Below are 20,657 nucleotides of genomic sequence, written 5' to 3' on the forward strand. Positions count from 1 at the left end.
TCCTGTTTCTAGCGTGGTAATCATAGGAACACAATAAACGAGATTAGGATGTGTACAGAGTGATATTTATAGACCCTCATTCGATGTCGATCAATTGTAGATGTCATGCTTCTGCATTTCTTTGTATAGTCCACGTATACTCTGCATGGCTGTGAATTTCCTCGTGTACATTAGTATGCTATTTTTGTCGTTGATAGCTCTTCTAACTAACAGAACTCTGTGGTCGAAAGATGATGGGATTTAGAGAGAATCAGCAGCGGTCTGTAACTTGGCGCAGGGCATCTCTTACTCGTGGAAATGATGTGGATTCAAATGACATATATCGAAGACTGGAAGATTGGTGAGATTTGGTAGGTAAGCGATACTCTAACAAAAGCGGAGTTGAGAGGTGAGGTCTATCCCGCATCTTCTAAGAGTTGTAGACAAACATATTACATGTTCTCACGTTCGTCTCGCGAAGTGACTGCAATGAGAAAATTAGGAGTCAATATGAATATTATTACCAAGAGACAATCAGCACCAGTACGTGAGTCTTTTGTTTCCTCGATAAATAAGAGACAATCCTCCTGCAAGTTTTGTATGCCTCTAAGTAGATGGACAAAACAGGTAGATTAAATTTGCATCTATTTCGCAAGTCATAGTACGGTGTGTGATGGAGGATACCCTGTAGTCATTCCCTTTACTATTCCATTCGCAAATAGAACGAGGGAACAAGGCTTCGTAAGTGTCTCCTTAGGAGAGCAACTTCCTGTTATCTTGTCTTCGCGGTCCTGACGTGAAATGTAAAGTGTCTGTCATCATCTATTTAATTAATTAGCCTATGAAACTTATATCAATGATGTGCCACCCGCCAGGGGAGAGTGAGGGCTAGAATATCATGGATCTATGGATATAATCCAGAAGTTGGAGTGATAATCAGCCAAAAATGGGTTTAATATTCTAGTCCTGTGACTCAGAACGTAAGAGACGTTACTAACCTGACTATAACAGATTTTTTTTTTTTTTACCTAGTGAGACTCTTCTTAGAGGAAATATGGCCTATGCCATACCGTCACAGGATTTTCACAACAAGTAAAGATGCTTTAGCGACGGGAAAACGCGTGTACACCCTGATTTCTTCTGCCTTCGAAAATGATTCATATGAAAGGAAGAAATCTACATTTCATGTGAGAAATTCGAGGTGTATGGTCAACAAAATCCCTGCCACGAATTACATGAAATGGTCTTTTAAATTTGGGGGGAAGGGGGGGGGGGGGCGGGGGGAGTCTATGTCAGGGTGGAATCAGTTAGAGCAACTGTATACATGCAAGCCACAGCTGATTGTCTCACAGTGCGCTGCGCCAGCTGCACTAGTGGTTACGAGGCTTCAGCGAGCAGAAATCACAGATTACCTTGGCCTGTGAAGTACTGTTAGATACAAAGAATACGACGACCAACCTGCTCTTGTCTGTGGCAGCGGGGACTAGCGGAGTGACCAGTGTGCCAGGTGAATGGCGACAGAAGCTGATGTGTGTGTTGTGTGAAAAGTTTCAATATGACGGATGTTAATGTTGGACGATTATTCCCCCCAAGTAAATTGATCAGTTGACTACTTGGTGACAATCTCTCTGGTCCCTGATCGTCCGGTAGGGCTGATACATGGATATCAGGGGATGGGTGTGCAGCTACCAGCATGGCCAATGCATGTGCGGGTCTCTCCTGACCAGCTCCTTTGAGATGAAGCGATATCGGTGCTGGTGTGTCAATGTGTTATTGACACTTCTTCTTCAGTATGAGTTTTTTTCCTGCCAATTTTTTTTGGGCGTGGTGGGGAATGGGGGGGGGGGGGGGGGAGGTTGCGGTATGACTCCTCTGGTGGTGGCATTCTACACTAGATCAGTCGATCTGTGCGTGTCAAGGTGAGTACACACACGAAAATTTCCCCACAAGACCACACCTGCAATCTGCAGCAATTAAATTACATAATTAGGACTTGTAGTTGCTGGATGTAACTTTTTCCATCAAATAAAGAAATTGAATACCTGAAAATTGAATTTTACGAAAAAGCAGTGTGTACTCTGCTATGTAATTGATATTCAATTTCATATCATGAGATCCTTCCTCTCCAGCACAGGCTGACTCCTTTCCCAGCCAATTTCCAGATGATGGGAAGTGAAGGGGAGTGAGGGATGTGAGGAGAGAGCTGGGTGATTTCCCAGAGGGGCTGGGGTAATTATTTTACCGATTTATTTATTTAGTCAATGAATTTGATATCAAAAGTGTGCTTCTTCGGCGAGGAGGAGGGGAGAGTGGTGGAGAAAATGTTTGGGGATGGGGAGGGATGGAGAGTATCTAAGAAGTACGGATTATCCCCATGGGGTTGTAAGTCAACCCTTTGGGGACATAAACCACTTAGCAGAACAATAGGTTGAGGGGAGTGGGAGGGGGCCATAAATCAGTCAAGTTTCCCCTGAATATATTCTTTCGCCTGAACGATTTGCAACCTACACTAATGAAACGCCCCAGAGCACAGTTTGTCCCCCAACTACGACCTTGTCAGTAAGGTGATTTTCATATGTACACCCTCCAAAACAAGTCACAACATGCCCCTTGTGGAACAGTACAACGTATGCAATGTCATAAATCCCGATACTTGTACGTCTGTTATTGGTTACGTAACGAGATGACTTCGTATGTCCTTGACGTCAACTATGGGTGGAACTATTGTTCTGCGAACCACCACATAGGTTTGGGACCAAGCAATTCAACCTCTTCGCCGTTGCTGTCAATGTACCGCTGGCCGTTATTACCATTGCTCGACTGCCGGCCGTTCCATCGGTCACGCCAGTCGCTATTAAATCTGTTGTTACTATGATGTCTCGGTAGTCTTGTTAGTTGTTTCGTTTCTTTAGCCGTTACCCTGTTCTGATGTTCGCGCAGTCCGTTATCCCCGCGCGACTGGAAATTATTTCCATCGTTTGATTTATGTTGTCCTGAATTTCGCATCTCGCCAGGATTAACTCTGCCTTTCGCATTAGCTTCTTGAATGTTTCGACATCTCACTGCACAGCCTAATTAAAGCTTGTTAGAACGGGAAGGGGAGTTTCGAGTAGCAAATGCGCACTATCTTCTCATTCGAGTAAGGTGTATCCAGATATAGGTTTTTGCGCATCAGTGCATCGAAAATTTTAAGTGGGCTTTTATAAGCAGATCCCTCTAGCCCGAACACATCATTATTTCGTGTTCTATTTTGGTTTACGTCTCACGGGACCAGCACGTTGCCATCGACGCGTCTTTAAATTCCTCGTAAATAGTGCGCCGTGAACATGTAAATAGAAAACCCTAATTTGGCACGAGGCCACGAGGAAGGGACTGCTAAGGCAAACTGCCCGTATCACACGTTAGGGTGAAGTGAGCTTCCCTCCTTGAATGTCGATATTTGAGTACACTCAGAGTTTGTACTCGAAAAATGGATCGACTCCCTCGCCTGAGTACATCATTGATTGTGCGCTGTGAATTCCGTCAATTTGACGTGCGTATTTAGACTGCTATCTGGTGCTGTAGTCGTAATGAAATTTCAAGGTCTGGCCTCGTGTTTACCTGTAGGGTTCCGGCGTGGGCGCACTCGACGCAACGTGCGAGAACGCTAGCGCTAGCGTGTTCTGTCCACGAGGTATGTTGGTGCTCCTTTGCTCGTGGTTATTTAAACCTAGCATACGAGTGATAGTTGTTTGCTGAAGGACCGCAAGCCGCGCGTCAGTATTTGTGAATTTAGCTAATGTTTGCTCGTCTATTTTCGCGATATTCTGCGTGTCCTGTTGCACTGTTAGAAGTTGCTCGTCTATTTTTGAGAGCTGACTCGTGTGTTGTTCAGTAGCTTGTTGCCCCACTCTCAGACCTTTGGCTATTACTTGTGCCGCTTTGGTTGCGGTCCTAGTTGCGTGTTTAGTGCGGTTACTTGCGACCACAGCCGTCTTTTTCGCGACTGCCGCTTCTGATCGCGCCAGACGTGATTCTCTTTTTGCGGCAGTCGTGGTCTATTGAACTTCCAGCACCTTTTCTCGCACTGCCGAATCCTGAGATGCAAGGTTTTGGGGGTGTTGGTTCAAAGCGTCTGTTATTTACTTACGTAATACATTTATAGTTTCTGATCGCTCTTTTGCAGCTCCTTTCTTGCGGCTTTGTTCTGCTGCCACCAGAGAGGCGAGTATGGAATCTCGCGGAATCTTACAGTTCCTATTAATGACAGGAGAATGTACACGGGTTTTCGGTGCACCATTGATCTGGCATCCTACTAACGGCACTCTTTGACCTGAAAACTGCTCGAGATGAGTGTCGGACGTATTCTACGAGTTATCAATGCTGACCGTTGTGGTGTGGCCGAGCGGATCTAGGCGCTACAGTCTGGATCTGCGCGACTGCTCCGGTGGCAGGTTCGAATCCTGCCTCGGGCATGGATGTGTGTGATGTCTTTAGGTTGGTTAGATTTAAGTAGTTCTAAGTTCTAGGGGACTGATGACCTCACAAGTTAAGTCCCATAGTGCTCAGAGCCATTTGAACCATTTTTTTTAACCGTCGTGAAACTGTCGGCCATTCCTTTGGAACATGATTTCGCTGTTGATGAATAATTCGTCTGAGCGCGAGTTATTCTTGCGTGGACCTGACATTCATCATTAATCGTCACGCGATTACTAACAGTTTTCAGTTTGGCTGTGTTTTTTAGGTACGCCCGCTAATTCTTCGTTGGAAACTCTATGTCAACGCCCAAGTTATCCTCATCTCTGCCCTCAAACCGCTCCATTGTAGGAGACACTGATTTAGGATAATTAGCTCTTAGTAACCGCGCCTAACTCCTCGTTAACATTCAGGGAAGGATGGCATACCTGACGTGAATGAAACGTACAATGTGAACTGTTATACTACTATCCAAATGTTCACGTAACGTTCGTATACACCTAACAATACTCAAAGTATAGAATAGATAGTGAAATTACTATGCTGTTACAATGCTGCTGTGCTGTAAAAACAATCACAGTCGCGGCACAGAAGCCACGGAACCATTAATACCGAAGGTAATTGATAGAGAAGAAAACACATAAATATTATAAAATACGGGCAGGCAGATTAATACCGCGATTCTACCATCAGCCAAAATTTGTTGAACGAAACCGAACGGGGTTAGCGCATGGGGCAAAAATTTAAAAACTGGAAAAATCTGGATTAATAATAATTATCAGTAGTCTCGGAGAGGGCGTTTCAAGAGCAGAGTCGCCAGTTATGGGACCTGACCACCAAGTTGTCACAAGAAAGTTACAATTTACTATTAAAATTTAGACACGAAATTCAAAGAAATAACCCAAAAGGAGTGCATATTTAATTCCACAACGCCTTATCTGACATTACTGTGTTCACTCTGCTACACAACTAACTTGAGTGTGACCAGGATTACGTAAATCTATAATTTTTTTGTAATCTTCAAAAATCATTGATTTATGGGAGCCAAGGGTCTGATACTCTGCACACATAAATGCTGTGAGTACCGGAATAATTATTAAATATTTGCTCAGGTGAGCAGAGAAGTGACACGACAAATTAATTAGATTGTCATTAAAACTTCTCCCTATGTAGTGAGAAGAGAACAGTTAACATCTACACTTGGAAATAGTTCTGTAGCAGCTGGCACTGTTCCTACCCGGATGTACTACACAGAATTTTAATGATCCCTATCTTGTTACACTACTGGCCCTTAAAATTGCTACACCACGAAGATGACGTGCTACAGACGCGAAATTTAAGAGACAGGAAGAAGATGCTGTGATATGCAAATGATTAGCTTTTCAGAGTATTCACACAAGGTTGGCGCCGGTGGCGACACCTACAACGTGCTGACATGAGGAAAGTTTCCAACCGATTTCTCATACACAAACATCAGTTGACCGGCGTTGCCTGGTGAAACGTTGTTGTGATGCCTCGTGTAAGGAGGAGAAATGCGTCCCATCACGTTTCCGACTTTGATAAAGGTCGGATTGTAGCCTATCGCGATTGCGGTTTATCGTATCGTGACATTGCAGTTCGCGTTGGTCGAAATCCAATGACTGTTAGAAGAATATGGAATCGCTGGGGTCAGGAAGGTAATACGGAACGCTGTGCTGGATCCCAACGGCCTCGTATCACTAGCAGTCGAGATGACAGGCATCTTATCCGCATGGCTGTAACGGATCGTCAGCCACGTCTCTATCCATGAGTCAACAGATGGGGACGTTTGCAAGAACAGTTCAACGACGTTTGCAGCAGCATGGACTATCAGCTCGGAGACCATAGCTCGGTTGCCCTTGACGCTGCATCACAGACAGGAGCGCCTGCGATGGTGTACTCAACGACGAACCTGGGTGCACGAATGGCAAAATGTCATTTTTTCGGATGAATCCAAGTTCTGTTTACAGCATCATGGTGGTCGCATCCGTGTTTGGCAACATCGCGGTGAACGCACATTGGAAGCGTGTATTCGTCATCGCCATACTGGCGTATCACCCGGCGTGATGGTATGGGGTGCCATTGGTTACACGTCTCGGTCACCTCTTGTTCGCATTGACGGCACTTTGAACAGTGGACGTTACATTTCAGATGTGTTACGACCCGTGGCTCTACCCTTCATTCGATCTCTGCGAAACCCTACATTTCAGCAGAATAATGCACGACCGCATGTTGCAGGTCCTGTATGGGCCTTTCTGGATACAGAAAATGTTGGACTGCTGCCCTGTGCAGCACATTCTCCAGATTTCTCACCAATTGAAAACGTCTGGTCAATGGTGGCCGAGCAACTGGCTCATCACAATACGCCAGTCACTACTCATGATGAACTGTGGTATCGTGTTGAAACTGCATGGGCAACTGTACCTGTACACGCCATCCAACCTCTGTTTGACTCAATGCCCAGGTGTATCAAGGCCGTTATTATGGCCAGAGGTGGTTGTTCTGGGTACTGATTTCTCAGGATCTGTGCACGCAAATTGCGTGAAAATGTAGTCACATGTCAGTTCTAGTATAATATATTTGTCCAATGACTACCCGTTTATCATCTGCATTTCTTCTTGGTGTAGCAATTTTAATGGCCAGTAGTGTACAAGTCTATCGGAATAAATTATGTGAAGTGGTAATGAAATGTTGCGATCTCTATTGCTCTAGCACGATGGAGCAAGGCGCTAACAGGAAAACACAAGGCTGATCAAAGTACCCCAGTGCTGCGTATATTTACCAATAATAATTGCAGCTGTACCCTGTGTTGTCGTCGACGGGGTTGGAACACCTAAACGGCGTTACACCTGCACAGAGCCTACGGCGTTTGCCGAGGTAACTGGCTTATCACGGGTACAGGTGTACTAATAAGTGCGGTCGGCCGTGGTACCCGAGCGGTTCTAGGCTCTTTAGTCTGGAGCCGTGCGACTGCTACGGTCGCAGGTTCGAATCCTGCCTCGGGCATGGATGTGTGTGATGTCCTTAGGTTAGTTAGGTTTAAGTAGTTCTAAGTTCTACGAGACTGATAACCTCAGATGTTAAGTCCCACGGTGCTCAGAGCCATTTTGAACCATTTGAGCGCTAGTAAGTGCGCACTTATAGGCTGCTCGTGCGCTGGCTCGCGCTCACACCTCTGCAGTAAGCAACCACGAATAGCTTCAGAGTGGCTCATTAACGCGTTTAGTGGCCAATTTATTTTTAAAACTGTTGTATTAATGAGAACTGACAATGAAATTCAACATAATGAGAACTGACAATGACATTCTATATGTACTTTAATAGTGTGATATTGCAAGGAACGAGGGGCAGCTAAATAAGAAAAATGGAATTTCTTGCGACTGTTGCAGCCTTACGATGACTGCCGTTTTAGGACGAAATTTAAACTGACAAACTTATATTTCGTTACTTTTTTATTTAAACGTTAAACATAAAAACACAGAATGCCAATGAGTATTACTTATGCTTTTCACTAAAGGACCAATGTCTGGGACCACTTTTCGATTAATGCTAATACGAAGAAAAGCTCTTAAGTTGAAGTCTGTCAATAAGCTTCTGTGGGTGGATTTGGTTCTCCTCATTGTGAAAAATAGCAGCATGTACACGTAGATCTAAACATCGGCGTAATCGTAGCTTCAGACTTGTAAAGTCGTTAAAATTTACATTGAGGAAACAGAAGTCCCCGAGACTGATTTTGCTATGAAACTAATCACTCAAACGTCACACAGTAGGCGCATAAGTTCTAACTGTAGCCGAGTTTCCACAGTCAACGTAACTGCGCAAACCTTTGCGCTAACTACAGATTCATTCTTGAGTGCTCCTCCTGAAACCAAAAATGTATGACGAATACTTTCTTCAGTCATAAGTCATATCGCTTAAAAGGAGTTTGTGGTTCCCCCCCCCCCCCCCCCCCCCCCACCCCCCCCCCCCCCCCCCCCCCCCCCCCCCCCCCCCTCTCCCTCAGCGTGAAGACTGGTCACTGGAGACATCCGCGACGCACGCACGGGCACAGACTTACAGAAACCACAGAAAACGCACTGCAACTGTAGAATATGTGCTTGGAGGTTGGATGCATCATGCGAGTATCGTGCTATACTATACCACCCGACCAGAAAAATAATGCATTTGCGCTATGTGTTGACAACCGTACTACATTTACAAGCAATTTTGTGCATGGTGAAAAGTGATGTCATGATCGCATGGGAAAAAGTGACAGAAAATCGACAAAATTACGAAAAATGACGGAAAAACCATATAAATTGAGGGAAAATACGCCAAAATGCGAGGGAAATTGAGGGAGAATGAGAAAGTACCGGCATGTCTTCTGCTTGGTGCAGGAGGATTCTTGGACATGGGAACGAGCAAGAGGAATAGGAGCAAAAGTAGACATGGAAGCGCCGGGAACCAGGGATACAGTCATTTTTCGTCGACAGCGGTAACGCGGTTGGACTAGAATGTTTAACGTGGATGCCTGCCAAATGTAGAGTAATAAATTTATATATATCGGATCACAAGCCCAGGTGTGGCAGCAAAGCTATCGGCAAATGTCTTATAAATCTTCATACAGTGTCTAAAGAGCGTTGCGTTATCAGTTGACGTTATTGAAATACTCGTATACAGCTTCGGAGTAGATCGCTTGTTTGACTCTACGCAAGACTGTTTAGGTGTTTTCAACCGTAACAATCACTTCTTGCAATGTGCTTCTCTGTACTCTTCACCAATCACTAGTATGCGGTGTGTACTAACAAGTACCTTCATGGGCGATTCTAGAAGCCGCTCAAGGAGCGGGGGAAGGGGGGGGGGGCTAATGGCGGAGGCTGGGGGGTTTGGGGGAATGGAATATCGCTTAGCAAAAGGAGAGTTGGGGGCCCTCCACCGACGAACTGGTAAAATTTGGTGTTGCTTAAAGTAGTTTTTTCGTCACTGTTTTGGAGTCCAGGGTAAAAACGTGTCTGCAGAATGAGTGTCCTGGGAAAATAATACGTTTTGACCCAGATGTCCGGCGGTTTCGAAGTTTTTGTCTGGGGTCATCAGTTTAAGTGTTGGTATGCATACCCGGCATATTTAGCTTTCTTGATTATTGTAAGTGGTACTCGTACATTTATAGACACCATTGTATATTAATGAACAATAAGACGCCCATTTTAGGTTAAATGATATTTATTGGTTTGGATAGTAAGCTATTTGCCGCTCCTAGTCTTTTGTTAAAATGTGTTTGAAATACATTGCAACCTATATTACTACATAATTACAAAAAAATAATTGAATCTGTTGAAGTAATATATTCACTGATTTCTGAAGTCATTTTATCCAGTGTAATATGATACTCCTCTGGGGGGGGGGGGGTCTATAGCCCCCATAGCTCCCCCCTCCCCTTGCCACTGCCCCTGACTACCTTACATAACATATTCTGTATAGTTTTTTAACAACATTCTGCTGCATCTCTATTGTGGTAATTTGCCAGTTATTTGTATTTGGAGGATTTTGTGTTTGTTTAAGGGTCATTGTCAGTGTTTCTGCTTGTGTGTACCAGCTGGAAGTCAGATTCAAATTTCATGACCTCCAAGATTATCTTGCATTTTGGGCAATTATATATTTATTTAAGCTTCATTCTCAATGTTTCTGCTGGTGTGTTCTAGCTAGAAGCCACATTCAAATTGCATGTCCTCCCAGCCTACACTGCATTTTGGTCAATTATATATTTATTTAAGCTTCATTCTCAATGTTCCTGCTGGTGTACACCAGTTGGGAATCACATTTAAACTGTATGGCTTCCCAGCTTTGCTTGTATTCTGGGGGCATTGTGTATTTTATTGCCTAAGGGATTTTATTAAGGCTGATGCATTGTTAAGGGCTCTCCAACAGTCACAATCAGTTGCATGACTTTTTATCCTTTCTATATATTGGATGGGCGTTATCTATTTGTTTAAAATGTTATCCATGCTTGGAAATTTTTAGCACATTTAGTGATAGTCATTTGTAATTCATTTTTTATAAAACTGAGATTGTTGAACGCGCTTGCAGCCACACCAAGTTTGTGTGACTTCTTACTTGTATTTGGGGACTGTATATTCCTGGTTTCAAGTTTTGTTCTTAATGACATAAATTGTTAAAGTTTGTTTTAATGAATTGAGCCCCTTCAAGTTCTTTAAAGTATTGAGAGCGTTGTTATTCTTTTAACAAGATTTTTAAAATCGTAATTATATTACTGTTATTAGGCAATAAACTGTATTCCATAAAACAACAAATGACGAATTATGTGGATCCACCTTCTACATGTTTTTCCTTAAAATCATCCCAACTCATGCTGAGATGTATGAGTTGGCTTACACAGAGTGTAGTTACGTTCTGTTTACCCAGGGGGGTTAGAGTTGTCTACCCTTTGACGTCATTTGCTACTTCTTGTAAGTATTGTAATATGTTCCTCTTTTTCAAGGTATTGTACTTACACGTGGTCATTGTTTTCAGGGTGCCATTGCTTATCATGGATTCTAGGTGGTGTCCTGGAATTTCGCATCTGAATAAGAAGTTATTACGATATGAATTGAAATCCCGTGCCTCTCTTTATATCGTTTCAGCTGCACTGAATGAGGTACAGTAATATCTCTCCTTTCTGAAGGATTGCTATTACACAACAAGGCACGTTGGTAGGATTCAAACACATCTGGCACATTTAGGGACTTGCTTTTATAATTGAGCTGTGCTGAGCTTCACGGTCATGAGAGACTGATGGTTAAGTAGTTGAGTGATCAGGCAAGGGACTTGCAGGTTAGGTCGGCACCCCTTAATTTAGAGAGAGAGGATGTAGGCTCAGGGCAGGAAATTTTAAGCTGTAATCAACTCTCTGATGACAAGCCCTGCAAGGCCTGAAATCTAGGTATTTTTCCCTCTGATCACTTTGTTAAACTACCCGATCCTATTATATGCCTCCTGAACAGTATGTCAGAATTATCTCTTGACAGGATATCTTGTGGCTGCTTGTGTGGTTTGAGTCTCATGCGGTTACATTACGCATATCGCTACACATGATCCAGTCCTTGCTTAATCCTTTAGCTCGAGGGACATTTGGTACTTTGATTTGGAAACACTGAGACGTCAGGATTCTATAGGGTAGCTTAGTGCTCTTATTATAGGCAGAAAGTTGTCAGTGCATATGCACAATGAACTTGAGTGGAAGTATTATTGGCAGGTCCAGTCAATACATAGAGTGAATATGCACTGCCATATGTGATGTGTCTGTTACCGAGTCTGAAAGCATATTTAACATCTTAGACGGCATGAGCCATGTTTTATGTTTGCTTGCTGTCCCACCAAATTTGATGAATTGCAAGAACTAGTAGATTCTGTTGAGACCCTCACTTTTGCTGATGAGCAGCATAGGGTAGGTGTAGGTTCGGCACCGATGTCTTCAGTTTCCAGGGGTGACAAACCCTTTCTCAAGTTTGATTCACTCATGCACAGGCATTTACGTTGTGGCACGCATGAGCATGTTGTACGCGAGTGTCTGGTTGGCCCAACAGCTGGCATCATTGGGGGAAGGGGGGGGGGGGAAGCTTGTATATGAATTAAAAGGTCAACTTCTTGGTGTTAACATATTCATGCTGCAACAGGATCGTCCCTCTCTTACGGTTTTTCCCGTGTTGGACTATAACCTCAGTGTATGATCATCGGTTAATGTAACTGTTGGTAATTTGTTGTTCCAGGACAAATTCCATGCAAGTGTACAAGTATTCTCTGTTATAAATTGACTTGATCAAGTTAAATTTGTAACATAATTCATATTTGAGACAAAGCGCACTTTGTAGATGAGAAAGTTCTAGTCATTGCATTAGCAGGCGCTAATATTTCGTCATGTAATTTAGAAGCAATTTCAAGTAGTGTTCAACTTGCAACTTATATGTGTAGTTGCTTCTGCAATAAGTTAAAATTCCGTACATCTCAGGCATACTCGCCTGTAGCCTTATTTGGGCAGATTACTGTTCCTTTCTGATTTGTGCTGCGAGGATAGCCTTCGTAGTGGACGATGTGTTCCTGTTCCCTAGGCCCAGAACAGAGACGCATTTTCTTTCTGCTGCAGTAACTCTTCCGTCGTCGCATGACTAGTTTCGACACCAATCTGGTGCCTCTACCACCCGCATCGTGTTGGTTCAAGGTAAGTAAAGTTGACTGTTTGATAAATGCGAAGGTGGAGTGTCGTCAATTAATCGAGAACTATTAATCTACCCTATTTGGTGACTTCAGTAAGCTCGTGAGGTTTGAAGCGCGTTCTTCAAACCCGTAGTGCCTCACTATACCTGCTCTTTAACTACTCATTTAATGTTGCACCCTTGTTGTTGCTTTTGGAGCGCATTACGTTTTAAAACCTTTCACTTATGAATATGAACTGTTGAGGTTTTTCTTTTACCCACAATAATTAGCTAACTTCTCTCATTGTGAAACTTGCGTGCTTGTTCCCTGTTCGCCCCTGTTCGCTGTGATAGCCACCTGCTGTATTTGCCAGCTTATTTGTATATTGATTTTATGTAACGCTCATTGTTAATGTTTCTGCTTGTGTGTACCAGCTGGAAGTCACATTCAAATTTCATGACCTCCCAGCTGATTTTGCATTTTGGGTAATTATATATTTCTTTAAGCTTCAGTTTCAATGTTTCTACTGGTGTCTACCAGCTGAGAGTCTCATTTAACTTGTGTGCCTTCCCAATTTTGCTTGTATTTTGGGAGATTGTGTATTTTGTTGCTTAAAGGATTTTGTTAAGACTGTAAGGGCTCTCCAACAGCCACAATCAGTAGCGTGGCTTGTTATCCTATATATTGGTTAGGCGTTATCCACTTATTTAAAGTGTTATCCATGCTTGGGAATTGTTAGTACATTTAATAGCAGTCGTTTGTAATGAATTTGTATAAAACTCAGATTTTTTAACCCACGTACAGCCACGCTTTGTTGGCGTGACTTACTTGTATTTGAGGACTGTACATTCTGGTTTCAAGCCCTAGTTCTTAATTATATGAATTGTTAAAGTGAGTTATTAATGGATTCAGCCTGTTTAAGTTCTTTAAATTATTGTAGCTTTGTTATCGTTTTAATAAGTTCTTTAAATTATTGTGAGCGTTGTTGTTTTTACTAGGTTTTTAAAATTGTATTCATAATATTGTTCTTAAGCAATAAAGTGTAATTCATGAAACGACAAATAACGAAATATGGTATCAATCATCTTCCTTGCAGGGATTCCCATTTTAGCTACCTGGTGGGTGTAATACGACAACTGAAAAATCAAAAATACGCGCCACGCAAAATGACTCTCATGAGCACTTTAATTAATTAGCCTAAAAGTTAAATAGAAATGAGATGCCGTCTGGCAGGTGGATGCGATAGCTAGTGTACTACGGATATGAGTCTTGATTTGGAGTGGTAATCACGTTTGTTTGTTTGTTTGTTTGTTTGTTTGTTTTTTTTTTGCGGCGATATCTTTTAAAGAAATTTCAATCTCCCACCTACACAGGGAGAGACGACCATGGTAATTAAATCAGATGTGTTACCGAATTTATAAAGTGATACATAGTAATAAATCTGATATTTACAACTTCTCTGCGCTGTTACCTCAAAGAGTCTTCGTATGTGGCGATTTATTTGGTTACTTTACAGGAGTTCGAAAGCGAGTAGGTATTCTGTGACAAAGGTAGATCTTAGAACACTATCATGAACCTAAAATGAGTTTAATATTCTAATCGTCTGTTGGGCATGTAACTGATATTAAGCTGATTAGAACAGATTTTTTTTCTACCTGATGATAAAATACCTTTTTTTTTTATAGAAGATGTAGCCTATGTCACACTGTTACAGCGTTTTCGCAAAAATAACGATACTTTAGGGATGTGAAAACATGTGTATGACCCAGTTTCTTCTGGTATCGAAAATAACTTGTATAAAAGGGGGAAATCTACATTTCTTGAGAGAAATTCCAGGTGCATGGTTAACAACATTGCTGTCTCGGACTGGGTAAAGTGGATTTTTTAACCTTGGGGTGGGTGGGGGGGGGGGCTATCTCAGGGTGGAATTGGTTAGGACTACTGTATACATCCAAGCTGCAGCTGTGCTTTTGCGGTACATCGCGTTTGGTTCAAAATGGTTCAAATGACTCTGAGCACTATGGGACATCTGAAGTCATCAGTCTCCTAGAACTTAGAACTACTAAAACCTAACTAACCTAAGGACATCACACACATCCATGCCCGAGGCAGAATTCGAACCTGCGACCGTAGCGGTCGCGCGGTTCTAGGCTGAAGCGCCTAGAACAGCTCAGCCACAGCGGACGGCATCGCGGTTGGCGCCAGGGGTGGTCACGACCGGAAGTAATGGACACTGACACGTGTTCGAGCTGTTAGTTCTGATGTCATCCGAATTCCTGCCAGTCCAATCATCCCCGGATGCCCTCCATAACTGGGGTGGTGCAGTCTGGCATACATGCACATCCACGGCTGTGGCCGCGGGGGTAGTTATCACTGACCTCTGAGCTTGGGCACACTATATGTGGACATCAGGAAATGAGCACATAGGACTTGCGAGTGTTTCGGCGATCTGTGATATTTAGTCATGATAACTACTGCTACGTACTGGATAGTGGTTTATGTGTGTCGTGTTTAGTGCTTCTCAATACTTTGCAGTGGATTTTGTATTGCAGTGATATTTGCTGATGTCTCTATCCTGTCACGCAGCAGGCCTCCTCCGAATGTAGTCGAGAGAACCAATTTAGGAATTCTATATGGCTTTAAAAGACCAATCAAGACGTCAAATTCCCGACTGATAGTGATCTCTGGCCTCTACCCACGACAACTACTACTACTAAGGAATGGATCATGGTTTAAGTGTGTCATGTCTAGTGCTTCTCAATACACCACAGTGGACCCTATCCTGCAGAGTTATTTATTGTTGTTGTTACTGTCCCATCACATTGTAGACCTTCCCTCCTCCTTCGAAATGTAATGGAGAGAACCAGTTTAGGAATTCTCTGGCACCCAACCACAACATCAGATTTCCGATTGATCAATTTATTTTTTCCGATAGTTGTATTGAGAGCACGCATCTGTCCAGCCCTTCCTGCAATTTGTTTAAGGACGTAACATGCAACTGAACTGAAATCTGAAATTTTATCTCCAACGTGACTGACTGCCTTCCAAATGACATGACTGTGCTAGTATCCACCGATAAAAAGCAAGGCAAAAAAAGCCAGTAGGGTCTGGAAACCGGGTGACTACAGTATCGAATCCCGCCAGATATTTCAATCGTAGTATTTACTAATAGGGAACAAGGAAAACCTGTCCCACGCAAAGAGTGTCCATTTAGTGAATTAGTCAGTCAGTCTGATATGAATCTTCCTAGCAGATTAAAACTGTGTGCCGGACCGAGACTCGAACTTGGGACCTTTGCCTTTCGCGGGCAAGAGCTCTACCATCCGAGCTACCCAAGCACGACTAACGCCCCCTCCTCACAGCTTCACTTGTGCCAGTACCTCGTGTCCTACCTTCCAAACTTTACAGAAGCTCTCCTGCGAACCATCCAAAACTAACACTCCTGAAAGAAAGGATATTGCGGAGACATGGCTTAGCCACAGCCTGCGGGATGTTTCCAGAATGAGATTTTCACTATGGAATGTGCGCTGGTATGAAACTTCCTGGAAGATTAAAACTGTGTGCCGGACCGAGCCTCGAACTCGGGACCTTTGCCCTTCGCGGACAAGTGCTTTACCAATATCCTTTCTTTCAGGAGTGCTAGTTCTGCATGGTTCGCAGGAGAGCTTCTGTAAAGTTTGCAAGGTAGGAGACGAGGTACTGGCACAAGTGCAGCTGTGAGGACGGAGCGTGAGTCGTGCTTGGATAGCTCAGATGGTAGAGCACTTTCCCACGAAAGGCAAAGGTCCCGAGTTCGAGTCTCGGTCCGGCACGCTCTTTTAATCTGCCAGGAAGTTTCATACCACCGCACATTCCGCTGCTGGGTGAAAATCTGTTTCTGGAATCAGTCTGATAGTTTGAGGGAATATTTCCAAGGCATCTACAGCTGGTGGGGTTTACCAGTAAATACTGCTTTGTTCACTGTTTGATACGACCATGCCCGATGGTGCTTGCAGGCCCGGCAATGGCACATGATAGCATATAACCGCTTGAGAGAGAGAGAGAGAGAGAGAGAGAGACAGAGCAGGTGTTTTGACAGGAATTTCTCGGCTATCAAATGTAAAAGGGATGCCGCCACCTGACGCTTTTTTTCGGCGATTACTGCGACGTCCGATCCGTGTGCCGCACAAGGTTGTTGGCTGTGCAGTAGCTGACATGACAGCGATCATGAGACCCCGAGCAGACATAATGTGGTCTCCTGAACACCAGCGTGCGTCGCCGGCTGGCGGCTACTGCGTTGACACGAGCCAGCGCTGTGTGTGGACCAGCTGATGGCGGACTGCATGTGCTTCGTTTTCTAAAGATATTTAACAGTGTAATTACCTGTAATGAGTGTCTCATGACGGTATTCCTTGTGTGATCAGAATAAAAAAAGCGACGCAAATATTCAAATATTCCATACTGCCCTGTTGCCCACAAAATGTTAAATAAACAGTATTACATACAGTACAGTCAATTTCCTGACAAATTCTTTAAATAAAAATTTAAACTATATTCTAAACATTGCCTTGTAACCCGTAAATTGTTTAAATAAACAATATTCCACACATTGACTTGTGTACCAGAAAAAGTTTAAACAATATTCCATACTCTGTAATCGATTTCCTGCCAAATACCAAACCAACTGAATCTTTCTCCCGCCAATATCCAAGTGGGGGAAGGGTGGGAGAAGGCTGGGAATTTATCATAGGGGAGGGGTTAATTAATTGATCGATTTAATTAATTAGTCAATTAATCTGATATCAAAGAGTACTTTATTGTGGAGGGGGAGGATTGGAGGTTTCCAGAGGGGCTGGTAGGAGGAGGAGGAGGGAAGGGGAGGGTTGAGGGAGACATGGAAAATCACTTAACTGAACAATGGGCTAAGGATGGATTATCCCCAGAGGGTCATAAGCTGAGAACAATAGGTTTGCCACTGAATGTATATTGCCCTTGAAGCAGGCAACCTGCAATGTGTGCTGACACCGGCCTTGCTGCACTGCTCAAGGTGGCTGAATTGTTGAATAGCATAGTGGACGAGCGGTAAGTGTTTGTGGAACCATTTGAGACAACATGTGACTTCGACTCCTACATACTGAGAACAATTTGATCAGTAACCACTACTTCAGGGTTGTTGATGAAACATTTATTTCATACTTTTTTGTGCTAATTGCAAATATATTTAAATGGGACAATTCGCCCTTCCTTATGTCAGGAAACGAAAATCTTCTTTGAAGAACGTCAGGTACCATTGCTTCCCTGGCCAACTCGTTCACTTTACATATCTCCACTTAAATAAGTCTGTGATGTAAGTGATAATCAACTTCTTCATCATGGTCATCCATTAACCATGTCTGATGCTCTGTATACTAGAATACAAAATGTACATTTTGTATGTTATAATTATAAGCACAGTTTGATAATTTACAGTAACTGCATTACATTCACTTATACTGTCAAGTTATTGTGCAAGCAGCAAGAAACTTATATACAGGGTGCGTCAAAAAAATGTATACACACTTTGAACTGTCATAGACAATTTGTTTCCCGTTCTACAAGGTTAACCATCTGTGAGAAAGTAATGTTATTTTTCTTCAACAGGTGGCAGCAGTGACAAGGAAGTAACTGCAACATGGTGGACGTGCGTTTCATCTTTGAATTGCGGAAGCAGATAATTAAGCGGTACTGGAAGTGTGAGAATGCAGCTGCGGTTCGAAGACAGTGGAGAAGTGAGTATGGTACAGAACCACCTTCAAGGCTAACAATTACACGTCTACAAGACAAATTCGAAATTCATGTAACAGTGATTGATGTGCATAAAGGTCGACCAGGACGACCTCGTACAGCTACAAGTGATGATTCCACAATTGCGGTTTTGGAACTGTTTCAGCGTTCGCCTCAAAAATCTTCAAGGCAAGTGGCACGTGAGAGTAATGTAAGTGCTAGTAGTGTTCTACGCATACTGAAGAAAGGCAAGTTTCGTGTATACATTCCAAGGCTGGTGCAACAGCTAAGTGATGACGATCCAGATCGAAGGTTAAAATTTTGTGAATGGGTTCAGGAGATGGTGAAACGTGAACCGGGATTTATGGGTAGCATAATTTGGTCAGATGAAGCCCAATTCAAACTCAATGGAACTGTCAATAGGCACAATTATGTGTATTGGGCTGAAGATAATCTTTACATTACAGCTGAAAAGGCTGTGAATTTGCCTGGTGTAAATGAGTGGTGTTGTTTGTCTACAAGGGGACTCATTGGGCCTTTCCGCTTCGAAGGTACTGTTACTGGAGAAACGTACCTAGAGCATACCTGGATCACAATGTGCCAGGCGAGTGGATAGGACGCAGGGGACCAATCGAGTTTCCTGCACACTCTCCAGACCTCACGCCTCTGGATATCTTCTTATGGGGCACAGTAAAAGATGAGGTGTACAAACGTAAACCACGTAACCTGGACACATTTTGGAATGAGATTCAGGTGGTGTGTGTAGACATCTCATTGGACACTTTGGTACGATGTACGGAATCAGTGGTGACTCGTACTCAGAAATGCATTGATGCTGAAGGCCACTAGTTTGAACATTAATCACATTTGCAAAGTACATTTATTTTTCCAATTGGACTTTCAGCTTTCCATTTCCAGAAATTTAACATTGTAGAACGGGAAATAAATTTTCTATGACGCTTCAAAGTGTGTATGCATTTTTTTGACGCACCCTGTAGAAGCACATTTCACATTGTTCCCCACAAGCTAAAAGGAATGGGTTAATTATCATCATTTTATAAGAAATGGTATATATAAATATATGGTCAAGTCATGATTTATATTATTTCAAATTCTGGAGGCTTCTGAAGATGTCAGATTAATATATCGAAATTGGTAAAGCAAAAGCAACATAACTTAGAAACTTATGACTGAATTTTATTCTGAAACATATACCATACTACAGTTGCTGAGAAAATAATAGCTACGAATAAAATCGTTAAACAGTTGTCTACGTGACATGTGGCAATTAATTTTAAATTTTTTCGCGAGGGAAAGTTTTGGAAATAGAGTTGTTCTTTGGACTTGCTTACATCTGTGATTATTACTTCCTGTGGATTTTAGTTGCTGTGCCCCAAAATATTACCCTACATGACGTCACGGTATGATGATAAGCAAAGTAAATCAGCGTTAACTACTTAAGAAGGACTAAAATTTGGCCACGTTTTGATCTTGCAGGTGCCTTCGATCAAGTATGTATCATCCAGGAGTGCCTCCCATCTATTCTGAATCCCTGAAACTGGATTCCTCCGTATTACTTATTATGCCATCATTGCAAGGGATTAAAATTGTGGGTGAGAAACTGAATATGTTGAGTTTTACTGTGATAGAGGGTGAGCCCCCTAACTGCGAAAGAATTACTGATTCTCAACAGTACACTGATTTCTCTTATTATACTGTTCTTGAGCTGAATCTGCAGCAATTACGATTTTATCATTAGCATTTAAAAATACATTTGAGATACCTAGTTTACCAGGTGTTGCAATAATGGAATCTTGATGTAGTTGACGGTGTTCCATTAGACGCCAAACCTAAGAGAGATTTTTAATACTTCCAAAACTCCACGAAGATGACGAAAACTAAGAAATGTCAAATAAAGATAGCCTTTGAGATACTACAGTATATCACGACGGGGCTTCTGCACCCAGTTTGGGTACTGTCCTGCTACCATGTCACTACTGTGTAATGTTTCGCATGGGGGCATGGGATTTACCAGAGATAGCGTTTCGCCAACCTTGTATCGCCTAATTTTAACGGGAAATGAGCTGTCATAGCTGCCCTCCTCCCTTTCTCAGCGGCGGGAGCTGTCGGAGTGTTTCTGTTCGGCGCACAGGCGCAGCTCTGGGAACGTATGTTATCCCAGAGCAAATTTACTCTTAGTGGAAGCTGATCAGCAATCCGATCTAATTACGAGAGAAGGCGTGGCCCTGGTTAAAACGTCCTACCTCATCTCGTGGGCGTCGGCGTCAGCCGCTCAC

At 42.9% G+C, this 20,657-nt stretch overlaps 1 long non-coding RNA gene across 1 annotated transcript in view; it reads left to right on the plus strand.

The window, feature by feature from the left end:
• LOC126466641 (uncharacterized) overlaps nucleotides 1-20,657 on the plus strand; it is a 39,039-nt gene that overhangs the window by 13,690 nt on the left and 4,692 nt on the right. Inside the window, exon 2 of the long non-coding RNA XR_007585986.1 lies at nucleotides 18,238-18,365. This is a non-coding gene — a long non-coding RNA (uncharacterized LOC126466641). The remainder of the gene's footprint in view (nucleotides 1-18,237; nucleotides 18,366-20,657) is intronic.

Source organism: Schistocerca serialis, chromosome 1, assembly GCF_023864345.2.
Source record: "Schistocerca serialis cubense isolate TAMUIC-IGC-003099 chromosome 1, iqSchSeri2.2, whole genome shotgun sequence".
Lineage (NCBI taxonomy): Eukaryota > Metazoa > Arthropoda > Insecta > Orthoptera > Acrididae > Schistocerca > Schistocerca serialis.